The 8,173-nt window shown below is 35.9% G+C and overlaps 1 long non-coding RNA gene across 1 annotated transcript; it reads left to right on the forward strand.

Moving 5' to 3' along the window:
• Positions 1 to 237: 237 nt before the first annotated feature.
• LOC122146716 lies at positions 238 to 3,031 on the forward strand. The gene is made up of 3 exons (XR_006161231.1): positions 238 to 591; positions 1,506 to 1,667; positions 2,497 to 3,031. It is a non-coding gene; the product is annotated as an uncharacterized LOC122146716 (long non-coding RNA).
• Positions 3,032 to 8,173: the final 5,142 nt, after the last annotated feature.

An 8,173-nucleotide genomic window follows, 5' to 3' on the forward strand; every position in this document is an offset into this window, starting at 1 on the left:
GCTCTGCAGTGCTCGACTGGCAGAATCAATTTTCAGATTGCCTTGTCCACTTCATTGAGGCCCCAGGCTTCCTTGCGTTTTAGTCAAGTCACACCCTGATTGAGTAATCCCTCATTTATTTATTTTTTCTTGCCTCCTGCTGGAAAACAGGTGAAGCTTATTTCACAAGGGACCTTTACACATTTTTAAACTAACACATGCAGAAGGTCTGAGTGTGAGAGGTTTGAACTCAATGTGGAAGTTGCTTCATTTCAGGAGTCCTCACTCCTGGAGAGCTACCGTCCTGCAGATTTCAGCTCCAACCTCAATCAAGCACACCTGAACTAGCTAATCTAGATAATTACAGACAGGTGTGTTGGAGCAGTGTTGGAACTGAAGTCTGCAGGATGGTGGCTCTCCAGGAGAACGGTTGGAGATTCCTGTTTTATTTGATATAAGGCAAAAATAGAAACAAAATTTCATCATTTACCAACACGCGTCATGCTAAACCTAATCTCACGTAGCCAGAACTTCAGACTGATGGCAGAAAGTCTGGGAGTCATGGATGCTTTGAATGGCCAAGGACCACCCAAGTGACCATATGATTGACAGGTAAAGCAACCAATCAAGTTTCTCATTGTGCCGCATCATGTTCAGGAGTGTGGCAATTTCCGACTTTTGAAGACGACTTGGAATCTGCTGAAGTGTTTCCAGTTAAGTGTGCCATATGCATCAGACAATCAGCCATCAGTGATGACTGAAGCTGAGACTATTCCAAACCTGCATGCCTGCCTTTCTTCTTCATAACACAAAATATATTTGTAAACCAAACAGCTTTGGTGACCTTTGACTTCCACTGTGTGGATAAAATAATAATAATAATAATAATAATAATAATAATAATAATAATAATAATAATAATAATAACATTGAGACATTGCTCAACAGAGAAGAAAGTCATACATGTTTACATGTGTACAACTTTTAAATGAGTACAAAATGCCTGAGTGCAGCTATATTATTATTATTATTATTATTATTATTATTATTATTATTATTATTACTATTATTATGGATTGTTTTTTTTTTCTACTCATGAACTGAAAAGTAATTTCAGAGGAGGAGAAAGTCATTGCATTTTGATTAAATTTTTGTTTTGTAAACTATTTTGCACTGATGAATCTGAAACAGCTAAACCACATAAATATATTTCAAATGTAAATAAAACACTTTCTTTGAATATATGAGCTAAAATTTTAAATATTTAATGTCACATTATTTGATGCTAAAGACCTTTTTGGGGAGTATGAAAAAATAAAAAAATACAATAACTGAAGAAAGGCAACCGCTAAGGCTTTATGTAGGAGAGCAGTGCACTTCCTCACACAATGAAAACAGGATTTAACAGTGTTGTGGAGCTCTTCCCCAGCATATGCTGCTGAAGAGGCACATTTACAGTGTGTGTGAGACTTTGAGCACATCCATAAGTGTAATTATTTTTTTCTTCACCTTTTTCCTCCCATTAGTGCCTGAGGTACTCAATGCAGAGATCAAAGTGACATTTAAAATGCCCTGCAGGCAGCCATGGGCAGGGAGATGTCACACAACTGCGAGAGAATGACAGCGAGAGATTGTCACAGATACAGACTAAAACGAATGAGGGAGACAGACCAGAAGAGTAAAGAAAGGTGGAAGTTTTTTTTTTTTTTTTTTGCATTTGCATTTGCATTTTGCTTTTTTACTTAAATTTATATATTCAGGATTGTGGACATCCCTATATATATATAGGGATGTATGTATAATTCACTTTATTAATGTATATACACTATTTGATATTGTTAGCAGATTAACTAAAGTTAAACAAGTGACAGTTGTTATAAGAGTTCTTTCTTTTTAAATCCACAAGGGTACTTACTGACAGAATTATAATTTTTAGGTGAACTAATCTTTCAACAAACATTGACATTTTGGTCATGATTCAATAGGTTTTGTTTGTTAACATTAACATTGACATTAACATTAACTACATTAATTAACATGAAAAATACTTCCAAAGCATATAGTGATCGTTGTATCTGTCAATATGTTAAAAAAGTTCAATAAATACTGTAACAAATGTAATGTTTATTGTTAGTTAATGTTGATTAATGCATTAAATAATGGTAAGTAATTGGACCTTATTATAAAGTGTCACCAATCTGTTAAATATCTATCTCTAACAGTTAAAACAAATGTCCTCTCTTAACCTTGTTTTGACCTTTTATTGTCTTGAATCAGTGACTGACTGATGGCAAGGAACTTCTTCAGATCATTTACTTCTGGTCTGGAGGTGGTTCCTGAAACGTATTTTCAACTACCATTATAAATTCATTTCATAATCTTGAGTGAAAGGCAAATCACTCTGCTAGAGTTCATGTACTCCTACTCCAATCAAGTGTGTGCTTAAGGAGGAGAAAAAGTGAAAACTGAAGAAAAAAAAATGACATGCTAATTTTTTTTTTTTTTTTTTTTTTTCAGCTGCTACAGGGAATAAATGCCAGGAACATGTTTGTCTTCATCACAAATGCTTTTCTCCCCAGTTCTCTCTGATGTGTGGCAGTAGAACCTGGTCTACTTTAAACCATACCTCTATTAGCATAATGTGCTTTTAATTGGATTCAGAAATATTCTTTTTAAAGCAGTCTAAGATTACAGATATCAACAAACCAAACCACGTTTCTCAGGATAGTGTAGTTTATGAACATCAAGACGCCTGCAAATTGGAACTTTTATTGTTTGGAATACTTACAAAGGGAGAGAGAAAGAGTAAGCTTGATAGTTATCCAGTGCATTTGCGTGCAAAATATAATGGGAGTGTAATGTTATATTACGTGCAATCATATGAAATGGCACTTCCAGTAACAACATTCTCTTTTAGCACAGAGATGTTTATGTGGGAAAGCGTCACAAAGTGTCCTCTAAACTGTAATGAATGAGACATTTAAGTGCACAAGGTTCTTACTAATAAATGACAAGGGGAAAAGATAAAAGGGAGAAGCTCCACCTCACATGTTCCTGAAGTAAGCAAAAAAACAAACAAAAACATAAAAAATACATGGGAGTGATTATGTAATATAAATGAATATATAATATAATACACAAAGTCAGTTCAAAAGTTTGAGGTCAGTAAGACTGTTTTATGGTGTTTTTTAAAGTATTATGCTTATAAATGTGAAAATACAGTAAAGCAGTAATATTGTGATGAATTTAAAATGACTATTGCCATATATAATAAGTATTTTGTAACATTATAATTATATGTTTTTATTATATATAATATACAGGTGCATCTCAATAAATTAGAATGTCATGGAAAAGTTCATTTATTTCAATAATTCAACTCAAATTGTGAAACTTGTGTATTAAATAAATTCGGTGCACACAGACTGAAGTAGTTTAAGTATTTGGTTCTTTTAATTGTGATGATTTTGGCTCACATTTAACAAAAACCCACAAATTCACTATCTCAACAAATTAGAATATGTTGACATGCCAGTCAGCTAATCAACTCAAAACACCTGCAAAGGTTTCCTGAGCCTTCAAATTGGTCTCTCAGTTTGGTTCACTAGGCTTCACAATCATGGGGCAGTCTGCTGATCTGACAGTTGTCCAGAAGACAATCATTGACACCCTTCACAGGAGGGGTAAGCCACAAACATTCATTGCCAAAGAAGCTGGCTGTTCACAGAGTGCTGTATCCAAGCATGTTAACAGAAAGTTGAGTGGAAGGAAAAAGTGTGGAAGAAAAAAGATGCACAACCAACCGAGATAACCGCAGCCTCATGAGGATTGTCAAGCAAAATCGATTCAAGAATTTGAGTGAACTTCACAAGGAAGGGAGTGAGGCTGGTGTCAAGGCATCAAGAGCCACCACAGACAGATGTGTCAAGGAATTTGGCTACAGTTGTCGTATTCCTCTTGTTAAGCCACTGTTGAACCATGGACAACGACAGAGGCGTCTTACCTGGGCTAGGGAGAAGAAGAACTGGACTGTTGCCCAGTGGTCCAAAGTCCTCTTTTCAGATGAGAGCAAGTTTTGTATTTCATTTGGAAACCAATGTCCTATAGTCTGGAGGAAGTGTGGAGAAGCTCATAGCCCAAGTTGCTTGAAGTCCAGTGTTAAGTGTCCGCAGTCTGTGATGATTTGGGGTGCAATTTCATCTGCTGGTGTTGGTCCATTTGTGTTTTTTTTTTTAAACAAAGTCACTGCACTTGTTAACAAAGAAATTTTGCACCACTTCATGCTTCCTTCTGCTGACCAGCTTTTTGAAGATGCTGATTTCATTTTCCAGCAGGATTTGGCACCTGCCCACACTGCCAAAAGTTGGTTAAATGACCACGTTGTTGGTGTGCTTGACTGGCCAGCAAACTCACCAGACCTGAACCCCAGAGAGAATCTATGGGGTATTGTCAAGAGGAAAATGAGAAACAAGAGAAAAATTCAGATGAGCTGAAGGCCACTGTCAAAGAAACCTGGGCTTCCATATCACCTCAGCAGTGCCACGAATTGATCACCTCCATGCCACGCCGAATTGAGACAGTAATTAAAGCAAAAGGAGCTGCTACCAAGTATTGAGTATGTGTACAGTAAATGAACATACTTTCCAGAAGGTCAACAATTCACTAAAAATGTTTTTTTTTTTTTTTTTTTTTCTTGTGGGTTATTATTTTTTTTTGAGTGTTTTTATATATATATATATATATATATATATATATATATATATATATATATATATATATATATATATATATATATATATATATATATATTTTAGAAGTATTTTGTAACATTATAAATGTCTTTACTGACACTTTTGATCAAGTTAATGAATTCTTGCAAAATAAATATATAACTGACCACAGACTTTTGAATGGGTTTTCTATTCATTCATTCATTCATTCATTCATTCATTAAAAATGCATATTTGGTTTAATTTTGCAGTAAAATTATGTTATTTTTGTAGACTAAAATTAAATGCCATTTTGTTTTCTTAAAAAAACCTGTAAAAACATTCAAGACAAAATCATCAATTAAAGGTTTTTTTTTTTTTTTACCATAATCAACGTTATTGTAACACTACCTTTGCAGTAGAGACAGAAACTGTCTTCAACTGTCCTCTAAACATCCATGTTAATGAACGAGTCATTCATAGTGTCCCTTTTAAATATATGGAAAAGAACAACTTAAAGGAAAAGAAAAAGAAACTAAGGATCGTTCAGCAAACGGTTCTTTCCAGACAGTTTTCCCATTGTGAAATGGTAGCATATCTCTAACCTAAGACCTTCTTTATTCTCGCAGTGATGGTATGAAGCACTTTAAATAGCCTGCTAAGCCGACCACTTGTTCAAAAAGGGCATTAATGGGTATGTGTTCCACCATCCCACTACCTCCAACCCATTACATTCCCATCTGCAAAATTACGACGTTAATGATTAAAACAGGGGGTGCAGAGGAGGGAACATCACCCCCTGATCCTCTCTACTCCTCCCAAAGCACAAATAATGACACACACCATCCATTTACCTAAACCAGCGAGTGGCTCTGCTGAGAGTCCATTAGCAGCAAACGATGTTGGTAATATATTCCTGCACTACACACAAAATGAGCTTTATTATCTCAGTGCAGCATTGCACAAATGAACCTTAGGTGATGCTGATATATCACAGGTGACACCCATGCAGAATTGAACCCCCTTCCATTTTAAAAGGAGCCATATCCTTGACCTTTTATTCATTAATGGCTTAATGCATTAAAAAGTAACATCTAACTTGTCTATTTCATTAACAAATTCTGCGTGTTGAATAAAATTCAGCTTATGCCAGGCTTTTGCTTCCTTAATTGTGCCAACAAATGGCTTAAACTGTGTCTTTTAATGCTGTGGACTTGTTTAGATCTTTTGACTTGGTGTTTTAACATGCAACAAACACCTAATTAAAAAAAAAAAAAAAAAAAAAAAAAAACTTTTAGCTTAGCCTTTTTTTTTTTTTTTTTACAACCAAAAGGCAAAGCTAAACTAAGCAAATTGATAGCTAATTGCAGATGTATGCACAGAACACAGAATATATATATAAGAAACCGATATTTCACAAATGCATTGCACAAGGTCAGACTTGGGATAGTTCACCCAAAAATGAAAATTCTGTCATTAATTACTCACCCTCAAGTCGTTCCAAACCCATAAGACCATCTTTCAGATTTTTTTGATGCATTCCGAGATCTCTTTGACCCTCCCATAAACAGCAAGTGTACAGCTACAATCATGGGTGCACGTGTCATGATACTCTGCAAAACAGAAGCAAGCCACAGCAGACTGAATAAGGAGGAGAAGAATTGTTGAACAAAGTCATTATTTTTGTTTTCTTTCAAAAAGTATTCTCGTAGCTTCGTAAAATTATGGTTGAACTACTGTTGTCACATGGACGATTTTACTGATGTCCTTACTATGTTTCTGGACCTTGATCGTGGTAGTACCCTTGCTGTCTCGGAGATCTCGGAATGCATCAAAAATATCTTCATTTGTGTTCGCTTAAAAGTGCATCTTCGCAAATAGACGTCAGCTTTGCCTTGCTGATGTTACATTTGACGGCAGCAGTCGGCGGAAAATGAAAGAAAAAACCTGTAGGCCCAGATAAAATATTTCATTCACCAATGCAAATTTAGTACTTATGAAGTTATGTGCATTTCTCATTTAGAACAAATTTAAGCAGGATAAATGGCAAGTCTATGAGCCTTTGCTTATATTTAAATGTCAATATTCTTCCATTACTTAATATTTGTCACAAATACATTTTCAATTTATATATAAAAATTCCTTTGATAAAACAGCATGCATTTTTGTCATGCACATACTTTGATTTTCATTACCTGTCCTTTATTTTGACAAAGAACTACATGAGGAAAAGATATCTGTTCACTAATTAAGAAATTGTTACGTGTTTTATGAATTCTTTCCTTTATTTTAGTACAATGTGAGGCACTGTATAATATCGCTCCCACTATTTAGAAACAAGAAACTGATAAATTAAACTTGGCACAATTTAGCTAAATCATTGAAACTGAAAAGAAGGGATGGATTAAAAAAGCGTCTTCTGTTCTCTCATTTTTTTTCTCTCATTTTAATCATGCTGATGACTGATAGCCTACTGTGTAGGTCTATATACCGCTGTGATCTGTTTCAGGCTTTCTGTATCATAACATTTTAGAAATGAATTTATTCTAATAACATTTTAGAAATTGCATTCTCAATAAGAACATGGCGGAGATTCAGCCCAGTACGGGTCAGAAATGCACAGGTGGACTGAAGGGCAAATCGTCAAAACTAATGTGACATACAGCCAAGTATGGTGACCCATACTCAGAATTCTTGCTCTGCATTTAACCCATCCAAAGTGCACACACACAGCAGTAAATACACACACACACACCGTGAACACACACCTGGAGCAGTGGGCAGCCATTTATGCTGCGGCACCCGGGGAGCAGTTGGGGGTTCAGTGCCTTGCCTAACTTTGTGTCGCTATCTGCTCTGAGGCCCCGTCCACACGGAGACACGTTTCTGTGAATATGCACAATTTTTTTTTATCGGATGGGCGTTTTGTCCACATGGATCCGGCATTTTCAGAAGGTGAAACCGCTATTTTTTGAAACCGGGTCCCAGAGTGGATAAATCTGAAAACGCCGTCTTTGCATTTTCGTGTAGACAGCGCATCCGTGTATTTTCTGAAACGATGATGTCATGAGCCCACGTTTCACCCCTAGTCAAACAATGCTACGTCATATAACAGCAACAAAAACATGAACAAACACTGAATGATTGTCTTTTTATTATCTAACATTAACACAGATTAATAAATGTAATGTTCCATGTTCGTTTGTATACCATGCGCAAGGTTTATGCGCATAGTCCATGTCTTCTTCTCCCTTTTTAGTGTATCTCTGTGGCAGAATTATAGCGCCACATGCTGGTCTGGCATGTTTACTACATAGTTTTGTGTTGGTTTTGTGGTTTCGTGTGGATGCAGCTATTTCTTGAGATGAGGGGAAAAAAAAAGATTGGATAGGGAAAGCTCTGGCTTCGTGTGGACATAGCCTGAGAGTGCAAGATTTGGTTGCTGAGTGCGATGCTCAAGAGATGTGCTGAGGGGTTACGCCATA

Source organism: Cyprinus carpio, chromosome A11, assembly GCF_018340385.1.
Source record: "Cyprinus carpio isolate SPL01 chromosome A11, ASM1834038v1, whole genome shotgun sequence".
NCBI classification, from domain to species: domain Eukaryota; kingdom Metazoa; phylum Chordata; class Actinopteri; order Cypriniformes; family Cyprinidae; genus Cyprinus; species Cyprinus carpio.